The sequence below is a fragment of the Drosophila ananassae genome, chromosome XL (assembly GCF_017639315.1).
Source record: "Drosophila ananassae strain 14024-0371.13 chromosome XL, ASM1763931v2, whole genome shotgun sequence".
Lineage (NCBI taxonomy): Eukaryota > Metazoa > Arthropoda > Insecta > Diptera > Drosophilidae > Drosophila > Drosophila ananassae.
In genome coordinates this window covers 9,746,226-9,759,461 of record NC_057931.1, presented here as the reverse complement: position 1 = coordinate 9,759,461, position 13,236 = coordinate 9,746,226, and the positions used below count along the sequence as shown (strand labels likewise).

At 42.6% G+C, this 13,236-nt stretch overlaps 1 protein-coding gene across 2 annotated transcripts in view; it reads left to right on the top strand.

Annotated features, from left to right (window-relative positions):
• The window catches only part of LOC6504684 (chaoptin), a 153,437-nt gene that overhangs the window by 51,823 nt on the left and 88,378 nt on the right, over positions 1-13,236 (top strand). For both annotated transcript variants that reach the window (XM_032453219.2, XM_044717119.1), the window contains one exon: positions 9,416-9,435. The gene's annotated coding sequence lies outside the window, so the exon portion shown is untranslated. The remainder of the gene's footprint in view (positions 1-9,415; positions 9,436-13,236) is intronic.

Sequence of the window (13,236 nt, the reverse complement as noted above, 5' to 3'; positions counted from 1 at the left end):
ACTGGATACCTGGGCGCACACACTGCAAGATGGGCTGGCCAGGGCCCCGTCCAGGGTGCATCGTGAAATAGCATAATATTGACTGGGAAAACTATTAAACTGTCAATCGCCAATGCTGTCCTGCCACGTTCTACCGGATGGACCACGACCAGGCCCACGACCAGGAACTGGAGGGATGAACAACAACGACAAAAAAAAGGACCACGAGGACTGGCCCTTTTCTCTCAATTTTCACAATTTCCTCCTGCATCCAACATATGGCAAAAGCTTACGTTCCGACTGCATTACCCATCCGCTTTTCCAGGAAAATGCGAAAAGTACCTGGCCGCCGAACTTTCGCTGGCACTGTGGGATGATTTTCTCAAAAAGGGATTACTTAAGAATATTTCTACAAATTATAGAGGATATAATGGGGGTTATAAGAGAGTATATCAAATAATTAATCATATAATCTATATAATCTGAAAGATAACTTGAATTTTTATTCAAAAACCTCACCACTGTAAGTCCTTCGAAATTAAAAGTCCAACGATATGGGTAATGCTGGTATACCCTCATATAAAGGCGTTGAATGTGAAACGAAAAATGGGCCCCATGTACCAGAGAAAAATAAATTCCAAAAAAAAAAATTAAGAAAGAAAAGGGCGGGTGAGCAAAAAAAAAAAAAAAAAAAGTGATTGCTCCACTTGATGGTGGTCCTGGACGGAAAATCCCCTGGTTTCTCGATTTGGGAGCGTCACGTGCGCACTTTAACATCAGCATGATGGTATTTTGCCCAGTCAAGCGCAGAGATAATACATATACGCCCACATATATGTGTGTAGGGGGGGAGCGGCATACATACAGACATCTATCACAGTCAGTTTAGAATCAATAAAATATAACTTTGCGTGCTGATTTTCAGTACACACGGCCGGAGGCCACAAAAAAGGCGCAAACCTCTCAAGGTAACCAGACGCATCCAGCCAACCATCCATCCTATCGATTCAGGATTCTCCCACTCCCCTCCCCCCTGCACCAAACTCCACAGCATCCTGTTGCGACGCCCATGGAAATTCTTTGGGGCGAAATGTATTCATAAACATGGCCAGACAACATCGCAGCCAACAAGCGAGTGACAGAAGCACGTGCAACTGTCTGTCTGTCGGTTGAAGCCTCTAGAAAGTGCACTTTGCGAAAATATTAGGGAGAAAGGCAGGCTTAGTAGAGGATCTTTGAAGATTTTAGGTTATAAAGTCATATTTTCAATATCATTGCTTATCCTTAGGCTTTGGTCACACTTTTTTTCATCCTACTGATCATACTTTCATAGTTTTTTATCAACTTATTTGAGTTTATAAACTTTCTCTTGCCAATGTGACCATTTTTCTGTTTGTCAACTAAGACTAGGTCACACTTTTTTCATACCAAAGGTCACGTTATTTAAATCATAATACTAAAATTTCTTATTTTTCAATAAAAGCTTAGTCATATTAGCATTTTAATCCCCAATTTTGTTCTCAGTGAAAATCGCTTATGTGATTTTTTCCCAAAACACCACAGTCACACCCACCTACCAGCTACCACCCCAAAGCCAGAGAGGGTAAAACGTTTTGGCCCTGTTTAGGGATTTCCGCTCGAATGCGAATTTGATATGCGCAATAAAATATTAAAAAACCTAAAACACACAACAACACAACAGGAATCGACAAAATTGTTTTTAAAGCGCGTAATTCAGCTGACAAGGATTCCAGTTAGTCAGTCAGTCAGTCGGATAGTCAGATAGTCAGAGCATATGCAAATGTCTGCCACTGTACTGTGTGTGTGTGTGTTCTGGTGTGTCTGTAAATTTTGTGGCAAGAACTCGGCAAATGAAAAACCAAAACAGAAAAGCATTTGCCAGCACTTTTCTCGCATTTCGAACGCGTTTCGAATGGAAAATGAAGTCTCTTTAAATGTGAAACGATGACAGCTAGGATATATTTATATATATATATCTTTGATTTAGAGTTTCTAGTTTCCTTACTGCTATTATCATAAATCATACAGTTACTTGTATTAGTTAATAAACACTCTGGGAGTTTATGAAATTCCACCGTAGTTTACAACTCAATTAACAGTCTATTTGAGTGCCGGCAAACATTCGAGTAATTCCAGGGATAATCTCAAATTAATGACTAAAGTAACACGCTTCCGGAGATGCCATGCCTTTCGTCCCAGCTGCCTTGTTTGTTTGTGTTTTCGAACGACTTGATTTGATCCTTAACCGGGTCGGGGGTCACTTGAAAATCATTGAGCCAAAGTTGACCAAACATTAAGTTCATCAGTTTTTTTTTTTGGGTTCAAAGTTATTGCCCTGGGGAGGAATTTCTCTGTGCGGTAGAATGGGATTAAGAATTGGTATGGAAACCCTTTGTTTTTTTTGGGCTACTTCTCCTTCAACTCCCAACCCACAAGAAATAATAAAAATGATTTAAACAATAAAAAATAACAAACGGCAATGGACTGTGAAATGCAAATGGCCAGAAATCCAAAAAAATCAACTTCAAGTTGAAGGGAAATTGAAAAATGTGAATGGAAATCAGCCGGAAAAGGGGCGGCTGGCTGTTGCGAGGCCAGTGTGGACGTGCCACATTATAATTGTCATTCAAGTTAGTTTTTAAATGCGCCACTTGGCCACACTTTTTGACGAGTTGAAATTGATTTTTGTTGCTTTCTCTCTCTCTCTCTCTCTGGCACTTTCTCCTTGCACTTTTTGCCAGTTGGAAGCCAGGAAGGAGAACTTGCACTATTTGTTATCCTTTTTTACTTTTTTTTTTACCCTTTTTTCCCGCCATCCTTATTGATTTGCACTCTCTCCACTTCGATTGGCAGTCGGGCCTGGGCCGGGGAATGGTGCTGATGATGATGTCATTTCAATGCTCAGCTGGAAAAGTTTGCACAAATTGCGGTGCAAATTTGCAACTTTCGCATAAAGTTTGACTCAAATTACCTAAGCGTTGGTGAGTGGTGCTGGGTGCTGGGTGGGTGCTGGGCTGGCACATAGGAGGTGCCAGTGGAGAGGCCAGAGCCGAATGGCCAGAGCTGTTGGAAAGTGAAAAGCTCAAAAGTAGTTTTCCCCCAAAAAGTTGTCAGATTGTGTGACAAATGGTGGGGGGGAGTGGGAGAGAGGGAGGCTTGAGGAGAAAAATGAAATTTCAAAGATGAATGGTTAAGAATTGGAAATTAGGAATTTCTTTTAGAGTTGAGGTTCTAATATATTAGATCTTAAGAGGAAGAAAACAGAAATATTAGTAGTCTTAGTCTTGAGTTAGTCTTAAGTTAGAGTTAGAGGAGTAGCGGGTATCTTATACTCTTTCTTTTTAACTTTTCTCTCTCAAAGACTCTCTAAGGTCTGGAACAAGACTTCAGCTATCCTTCCAATGACATCCTATCCCCCTTTAAGACAATTATCACCCACATAGCCCCCAGTAATAGAAATGAAAGCAAATATCTAACCGAAACAGAAGCCCAAACCGAAACCGAAACCCAATTCCAGACATCATTCATATGCTAATGCCGAGCGCGCGTTGGCATATAAAATTATGCTGTCGATAAAGCCCAGAAAGCAAGATTAAAATCGGAAGGGCTTACCCAAGTCCCTTAACCCGAAACCCCAAGAAAAAAAAAAAACAAACAGAAAACCAAAGGTCGAAATCAGAAAAAAAGAAAAAAATCAAAACAGTTTCGTGGCAGACGTTGTGTTTTTTTTTTTTTGTTTCTAGACCAGCGGGAGGAGAGGCTCTGAGATGGCTAATGTCGTTGTTGTGGGCAAAATTCAATTTACTGCATGACTCCATAACACACACACACACTCAACACACACACATACACTGAGAGAAGTAACCGGAATGGCAAAAACAAAACGCGATTGCTCCAGTGAAGCGTGTGGAAGTTGCGTGTGTTGGCAGCTCTCTGAAGCATATAATCGACAAAACACATACACACAGGCATATCCTGACACACTGACACAGACCAAGAGAACACCAGAACACCCAAAACACTCACACAATCACACATATTGCGTATACGCTTGGCATATTGCGTATACGCCACCGACACACAATAGAGCCGGCGTAGCCAGCCATCTAATGCCAAAACCGCTTAAAGCCAACGAAAATTGCCAGCGACAACATCATAAACTCAATATTCAATCCATTTGACTTTTTTCCCAACCCGCCATGCCATCATGCCACAATGCCACGCCCCCTTTCTTCCTCCGCCTCCGCACCCTCTCAGACTCTTGGCTTTTATTTGATTTTCAATATTTGGCATATTCTTGGTAGAAACAATTGGTTATGGTGGGGGTATTTGACTGCTTAGCCTTCTTTAGGGTTTATTATTTTATATTTAACTAATAAATAATTACAATTAAGCTTATTTTTGTATTAAAAAGTTAAAAATAATCAGTAATTGGTTGGTATTTGGAGGGTTTTTTGTGAAAACCAAAGCGATATATATGCCTGTTGGTCAAGTGAGTGCGTAATTCGAAGGGGGAGGGGCACTAGCTGTGGGACAAGGACAACTGGACAGGGCCAGGACACTAGGAGAGAGGCCGGGAGGGGCGAGGACTGTCAATAGATCAACAAACCCGAACGGTCTACGGTCGTTGGTGGCCAAATGACAGACTCAATAGACGGCCAAGTGAATGAATTTCTGAATGAGTCACTCTCTAACTGACTGAATGACCAACTGACTGAATGACAAACTGACTGAATGACTGACTCTGTGACTGATTGACAATGCCTTCGACCATTCGCATTTTATGCAAATGTCAAACGACGAGGACTGCCCATAGCCTGGACTCTGGACTCTACTCTATAGACTCTGGACATTTGAATTTGCATTTGGAATACGTTTACGCTTTTACCATTTTAGATATTCGAGCATTTTACGTATTGTAGCCATTGGGAGTCCGGCGTAATAAGCCCGAAATGCATTTCCAAGTGCAATCGACTGCGGTGACAATGATCTCCAATCTTTCAATTGAAAATCCACATACAATATGTGCTATGGCCATGTGCTATTATGATTTTTCGTTTAAAATGTTAAATGCCGGCCATGCCCTATGATTTTTGGTTCAGGCAACGGGCAACTGGCAACTTGCAACTGACAGCCAGCTGAATTACAAAACTGTCCATCAAAATGCCAATTGATTTCCGAGGCACATTTCCCAGGCCAGGCCAGGCCAGGGCATTAGATTTTGATGGCCGTTCTGCTCTCCGCAGTACTATTCCGCATTAATGGTTAATTGTTAATGGTTAATGGAGTCGTTTATGAGATCGCTTCAAGGTAATGCCACTGATTGATTCCCCAGCATTTCCATTATAAAGTTTAATTAAGCTTTTCTACTAATTACCTTAAAAGGAGCGAGAAGGCTCTATTCCAAAAGCCAATGGGCACTGGGCACTGGCCATATGTTTAATTAATTTTTAAATATTAATGAGGGGAGGTCCTGATTGTATTTTGATTTCAAAGTCAAAACAGTAGTTCGGTGGGAGGATACTTCAAGCTTTAATTATATTAAATATTTTTAAAATAAATAAAAACTCATGCCACTTATATTAAAATTTATTTTTGAACTCAAATAATAGTTCATTTGGGCACCCTGACCGGGCCACTAGCTCGTTGAGAACTCACTTTTGCTCCACTCTCATTGTTATTGTGCTTTATTATTTGTTAAGGGGGGGACCCATTGGAAATAAAGGCCATGGGAAATCCCATGACCCATGTCCAGGGCAAAGTGCACGCTCCGTGGGGCGTAAAAACATTTTTAAATTTATTGAAATTAAAAAGGCATTGCTATTATTGCTCCGAGTCCGATGCAGTTAAAAAATAATGGCAAATGGGAGTGAAAATTGTAAAACTCTTTAGGTATTTATTGGGGTTTATGTTTTATTTAAAAGGTAGGATGGATTTCGGGCATAGATCTGGCCTATATCTGAATCTGAATCAGAGTCTGTCACTCCTGGATGACTGACTGAGTGGCTCGTTCTGTGGTCCTGTCCCCGGTAGACATTACCACATGTGTCCTGACGGCCTCTTCAAGGAGAATCAGATGCTCAATGTCTGTCATCAGCCTGAAAATCTGACTGACTGGCTGACTGGCTGACTGACTGGCGTCTGCTTTTCCATTACCTCCCAAAAAAAAACAAGAAAATCTTCTCTTTTTTCAACTGATTTGTGTGGGTCTTGTGCCATTTCGGTTGATTGCCCATTTCGGGTCGCGCCAAACGTTTTCTTTGGCATTAAAAAACACATACTCGAGCTCTCGATGATTCCTTTTTTTAAGTCAATTTCAAACGAGGGCAATCACGAAGCCAGAAATACAATCATCAGGCTTTTAAAACTACTAGATGGTTTAAGAAAAATTAAATATTAAGAAATTTAAACATAGTCTTAGACAATAAATATATTTTTTAATGGTTTAACTTCATAGTTTCATAAATGAACTCCCTTGTAGTCCTATTTTTTCATCCTCGACTGTCTCTTCCATATCTTTATCATTATCGGCACTGCAAAAGTAGTCATCACCATCATCGTCGAGACTCTGGAGTTGTCGACTACTTCGTCTGGGAAACATAAAAACGCGGCGGCATAAAGTTTCCCAAACAGTCTTCAACAGTTTTCCGCCCAATTTTTGTGGAGTTTTCAGAGCATGTTCCATGCTAATAAAAACATTAACGCTATACCCCATTTCTCGACATGTGAGCCAGCCATCCAACCAGTACTGGGAGTAAACTTTAGTCATAAATAAATATTTTCTTGGCTAACATTTTGAGCAGATTGGGGGGAGATTGGAGGAGCTGAGGAGCGAGGCCTTTAAGGCAAGGACTTTCGGCTAAAGTGCGACGCGTGCCAATTTGTTAATAGACGGAACTCGCCCTGCCTCTAACTGGAAACTGTTTGCATAGATTTTTATAACCGGTTACTGGGGGGTTTACTTGGAGTTTAAGGGGGTTCCGCATAAATCCTTAAAGGGGTGTTCTTCAAGACAATTTTTGGGGATTGTGCTTCTGGAAAAATTAAGGGATAGCCATAAGGATCGCGTCAGAAATGGCAAAGATATTGCCTTTCAAGTGGGCCATACCCCAAAAACCTACTTTTTAAAGGGGTCTCCCCAGGAAAATTTTGAAAAAAATTGGAAAAATATTTTGTTGTCAGATTTAAATGCAGAATGATGGGAAATTGATATAGAAAGCGTTTGAGGTATTCCCCGCAAGAATCGGATCAGAATTGGCGGAGATATAGCCTTCCCAGTGGGCCATACCTGCAAGTACCGGGTATGAAGTTCGAATAAGTACCGAGTATATGAAGTCCTGACTCTGAATATTTAGTTTTGGAGTTATTTTTGTTGGAACAAGAGTAAGGCGAAGTCCGCCGGTCCGCTGTGTAACTTTGAAATGTTTTCAAGATAACAGAGGAAAAGTTTGCGGCCTCGGTTACCAGCCAGCGTCTTGGGCTCCGACATGAGGACGGAGTGACTCTGGGCTGGAGCGAGGGACTGACAGGCGGAGGGACTGACACACTGGGGAGCCGAGGAGCTGGGGAACTGACTGGGTCACGGCTGATTGGCTGATTGACTTGCCAACGTGCCGCGACCTGCGGCTGGTGACCCACTTAATTGTTGGCCGCCCTGCGAGAACCATTCCCGCCCAGCCCCGCCAGGACCCTGGGAAAACTTTGTCCTGGCGATAGTTTTCTTGAAACTCACGTCCTTTCAAGTGCGATAACCGCAGCGCGATAAGAGCTACAAAATAATAAAAATTGAGATTGGAAGAAGGATGGAAAGGCGGCAAGGATACTCGGCAAGTAAAGGATACTCTTGAGGCGAGTGCGAGAGTCTGTTGTTCCAGCGGATACAATACACAATCTGGCGAGTGTTGATGTTGGACTTGGGTCAATGTTATGCGAGGCTTCATCGCGAAGAAGTCTATCGATTGTTTCGCCGTAAGATGCAGTTCAGGAAATTAAAAATCACTGCGATATCCGAGCCATATTCAGCCATCTTGCATTTAATTAAAAGGATGGGCAACTTGTTTAGTCAACCTCAGAGTGAGAGTCCTTCGGCAAATTGTATCTGCATGGAGTGCATGGAGGGAGATGGCAGGGCCCTCGAAAAATCTGTGCTGCGGCAGAGGCGTGGCATGTTGCATGCCTCAGCGAGCAATAAGTTGAACAAACTCATTTCATTAAGCCCGGCGTTGCATATATAAAGGACTAGCAGCTAATGCGCTTCCTCGCCTGTTGGCATGCTACAGTTTTTTCCCATTTTCCGTTTACCATTTCGCCCCCCCTCCATCTAACAGCCAGGATCCTGCAGCTCCTGCAGCTCCTTCTCGATAGCTCGTTGTCGATGTCTCATCATTTATTGGCAAGCGCTTTTCAACGGATTGGCATCAGCTCGAATACATCGCTTAAAGTGGATAACCAGCCTGGCTGTTGGCTGCAGGATGCTAGCTGCTGGCTGCCGGCAAGATGGCAGCAAGGACAAGGATAATAGTAGGGAAAATAGAGAGGGGAAGAGGAGAAGAGGGTCGTTTACTGGTTACAGGATATACAGCCCCGATCCTGGAAACCAGAAGCAGTCTGTTGCTATTTATTGCCGCCAGCCTCGCACTCTAAAGCCATCAATTTTTTATTAGATTATATAAAATTTACCAACGATTTATCTATGCCCCGAGCCGCCATGTCGCTATGTCGCTATGCCGCTATGCCGCAGCTATGTCATGAAAATCTCAACTAGCCTCCATGCCCCATTGCCCCATGCCCCATGCCGCATGCCGCATGCCCCAATCTCTTTCCGATTGCTGCAATCGGAAATCTGATGGCGGCAGCGACAACAGGATGTATGGGTTGCATTTAATGCAACTAATTTAATGAAAGGAGAGGGCCAGGACACTGCATATTGTCATAATCACATTATTATCCACAAACAGCAGCAGGCAGGACCTTTAATGCCAGGATATTTATTGCATTTTTTTAAGGGAGAGTAGTAGTCTCATACGAGATTATTTTAAATCAATTTTAAGGAGATTGAGAGGCAGTCTTGGGGCCAAGGTGAGAGGGAGGTGTCTTAACAGGAGATAGATAGATACAGATACACAGTAAGAGATACAAATACAGATACATCTACCAGATACAAGATACACCTACAGCTACTGCTTCCAGATCCTTTATTAAAATTCAGTTAAAGTTGCAATTTCGTGGCAGTGTCACGCCCTGTCTGTCGCATTCATCAGCGTTGCTCTATCTCTTTCTCTTGCTCTTCCTCTTACTCACACATCCTGCCAGCAATATCAGCATTATCCTTGCCACTCTTGCCACGAAATTAACATTATTTGAAGTCGAAAGACAAGACGAGTTTCTGATTTGCTTTTCCTTCCTTTTCTTTCAGATTTTCCCCGAATATCAAGGGTAAGTTGCAGCTCCTTGGTTACTATTTAGATAATAATTATAAAAAAAACTATAAAGGATAAAGAACCAAGCCAGAAAAAAAGTAAATCAACTTTATAATCCAGCTACAAAATTAGTGTGTCCTTTTTTTTTGGTTCGAAAATGTGTGTAATTGGAAACGACTACTACTGGATGGCCCGAAAAAACGAAAACCTCTCAGCTTAATGGCACGACATTAGTCCTGCCACAGCAACTGCTAGTGCTAGTGCTGGTGCTTTTTGCCTGGCAAGTCCTGGCAATCCTGGCTGGGAGTCCTGTGATCCAGATCCACTCCTTTGGCGTTTGGCTTTGGCTTAATGGGCAGCGTTGCTGTCGTTAAATGCGCCAAACAGGCGAAAAGAAATTGCCACTAAATGTTATTGAAATCGAATACGTAAAGGATGGGAGGGATGGTGGAAGTGAGGCATGCCACCGCCTCTTGCCACGCCCGCTTGTCACTTGCCATTGGCCTCAGTGCTTTCGCACTGCGGTTGCTTTTAATATCCTTAATGTCCCAGTGTTTGTCTGGCGGCGAGAGAACACAAGAGATTGTGTGCTTTCATCGCCAGCGACCTCATCCTTGGCGGCGGTTATCCTGTAGCTGTTCACCGAAGCATGCGGCAGTGTTTATCCTTTTTAATCAGAAATTGATGCTCTGTCCCTCTGCCCCGCCAAAAAAATGCCAGGTAAGAGTTACAGATACCGGACAGTTGTCCTTTTGGTTCGCCTTCAACTTACTGCCCGCAACTAACTCCTAATTACAATTCCAATTAAATATTCATTTTAATTAAAAAGCCAACTTCAAACACACAACTCATACGCCCTTTTCTACACTTCTATCAGCTGTTTGTCCTTCGAAAATAATATCCCTTACACGGCCCATATATAGATAGAATATCACGAATTAGCTGGAAATACAAATATTTGTGTTTTTATTGCAAGGATACCTAATTCCTTTATTTATTTTTGTGTAGTTATGTTACTCGTTCGTGTGTTTGTTCGATGTGTTTTGTTTTATTTTCTTTTTGTGTAACCGCCGCGAGTCGAGCAGTCATGCGAATCTGGTCCCAGGACCTCATACCTCATACCACATACCTCATACCCCCATTGGCCCCTTTGCTACCCATAGTCCTGCTGGCCTGCTTCATTAAATTTCATGAATCGCCCGCAGCGCTCAGCCATATCCTGTGCATGTTGTTGATGGCTCTGCCCACAAAATGCTACGGGGTACTCTGTTTTTGGGGTTCGTGGGGCACTCGTGGTGCCCTCGTGGGGTATATCATCTCTGCCCATTGTTGTCTGCTCAAACATAACTCTCGGATCGGTCAGTTCAGTGCCGAAAGCTGAATGCTGAAAGCTGAAAGCTGGAGCCCGTATTCCGTATTCCGTATTCCGTATCTTGACCATCCTATATTCAGGACCTCCTCCCCCATCCACTCACGCACTGGGTGTTGTTTCAACGAAAGCCACAAAAACTGTTGGCGCTTTTATTTATTTGCTATTGATTTCCACTGTCCCAGGACGCAATTTGTTTGCAATAAACTTCATAACAATAATTCATGTCCGCACAAATAAATAATTCATGGCCTCACTCCACAAAAAAAATCGGGTGAAAGGCAACCAAGATTTGTAGAACGGATCGATAATTCCTTAGCCCTGATTTTGTCAGACAGGCCTTTGCCGACTCTGCCACACCTCCGCTCTAATTGCTAGGGAGAAGGATATCCAAGGACAGTCCTGGCCCATAAAAGCCAAGTTAATAAATCCAAACAGCACTCGCAATGATAATAAAAAGTCAGCGTTAAATTAAAAGGTGTTTCATCGCGTGTCCGGAAAGCATTCAGGCATCTAAGCGACTCCTGATCGAATCGAATTAAATCGGGAGTCGCCATTAAACTAAGGACTCGAATGAGTAATGTTGCCATGAATGATACAGTAGGTTGCTAAATAAAAGTTACTAAGCTAAAACGAATGGCCAACAAAGTGATTTGTGGAGGGATGTGGCTCTGATTTGATGAGGGGAGAGTCCTGGTGTCACTTGTCCCTAAAACCTCTTCCATTAAAGTGGAAGGGTCTATCATAACTATGACTCAAATAGTTACTAAGGCTATGGTTTAGTTATAGACTCCCTTTCCCTGATGCCTGATGCCTGAATATGAGATGGCCAAGCCACAGGACAAAAACAGGAGGATATATCCCTGCTCCCCATATACCATATATTCGCATCCGTATTTACATTCGCACTCCAATTGGCGTGGGTATGGATTACCAATTAGCATTTCCATTACCTCGTTTTGTGTGCGGATTGTGGCGGTGATTCTGAAAGTGGAGTGGATTGCTGTTGCTGCCAGAGAATGGTGCGACTCGATGGGAAATTCAATTTCCCATTATCGTTTTAAATGAAAGTTGATGCAATTTTCATATGCGAATATGAGAGAGGGCCTAGTGCGATGCACTACCGACATGGCAATGGCAATGACATGGGGCCTTCTGGCCCAGAGGCGCTACTAAGCCGCACCGCACATTGCTCATACGCCACGTGTGACGCTTTGATTTCTCACCATAAAACACAAAAACTCGGTCGATTGTCGGCAGTTGATGGGGCGGCTGAGCCTCTGTCCGGGTCAGTTGGAATTACGTTTTATCCGAACGGGCTCGGACAAATATAATAAAAATCAAGGGAAAATAAAATATTTACACATGCATACAAACAAATATAAACACAAATAAAATATGGCCAAGGACGAGAAGGACGACAAAATAAGAGGGCCACTAGCCACCAGCAGAAGGGGAAAAAAAGCAGGTCAACGGCGAACAGCGAAGGAGGAAGGAGAATCATCTCTCCTCCAGTGACAGCGACATCGACATTGGTGAGAGGCAATTGAGAAAATGAATTTACTGTGTACGAAATGGTTAAGTAAAAGTTTGTGTATCGAAGCCGAAAGCAGCAGGACCAGGAGCAGGAGCAGGAGAATCAGGAGCAACAGACAAAGTGGCCTCGAAAGTGGCTCGCCCCAAAAGCGAGATGGCACAGTGGATGGCGGCTGGTTGGGAAATAATTGAATTTTGGTAAATGATTCGGAATATAAATTATTTGTGGAGGAGTCTTCGATTGACATTAAATCAATTCAAATTGTAAAGGCAAATTTATTAATTGAAAGGTGAGAGCGAAAGGGTGATTGTTTGGAGAGTCTACTATCGATAGTTAAGGGGGTTTGGGGAGAGACTTATCGATACTTTATCATAGAAATAGTTATCAGAGTAATAGTTATCAGAGAAATTATTAAACTTAATTTAAACTATCGATAGTTTTGAGTTTTTTAGGGAAAAGTAATCGATAATCTCGATAGTTTCTCATTCCGACATGCTCTCTTATCCAAGACATTAAAAAATCTTTCAAAATTAGATTACCACGAAGATCTATTAATTATTTGTTGAAACCTCTCCAATACTTCCCGAAAAACTTATCTCAGTTTCCCAACTCTTGTCACATGGTTGGTCTCTTCGGGAGATCCTGGCAGCTTTTGGTGGCTGTGGCCAAGTTTTTGGTGTCCTGTATTTGGCAGGACTCTCTGGCCAGTTGCTCCTTCAACTGTTTGCTAGACTTGGCCGCCTGTCGGTCTGTCCGTTGAAGTCCTGACGAGCTGATTGAGGAAATGCGCATCAGGCGCACTGAGCCACTGCCAATAAACTACATTCGATGCTGGGCTGGGACAGAAGACAGAGGAGAGGAGAGCAAGCAGGCGAAATCCTATAAATATGCCATTTGAAAGATAATGCAGC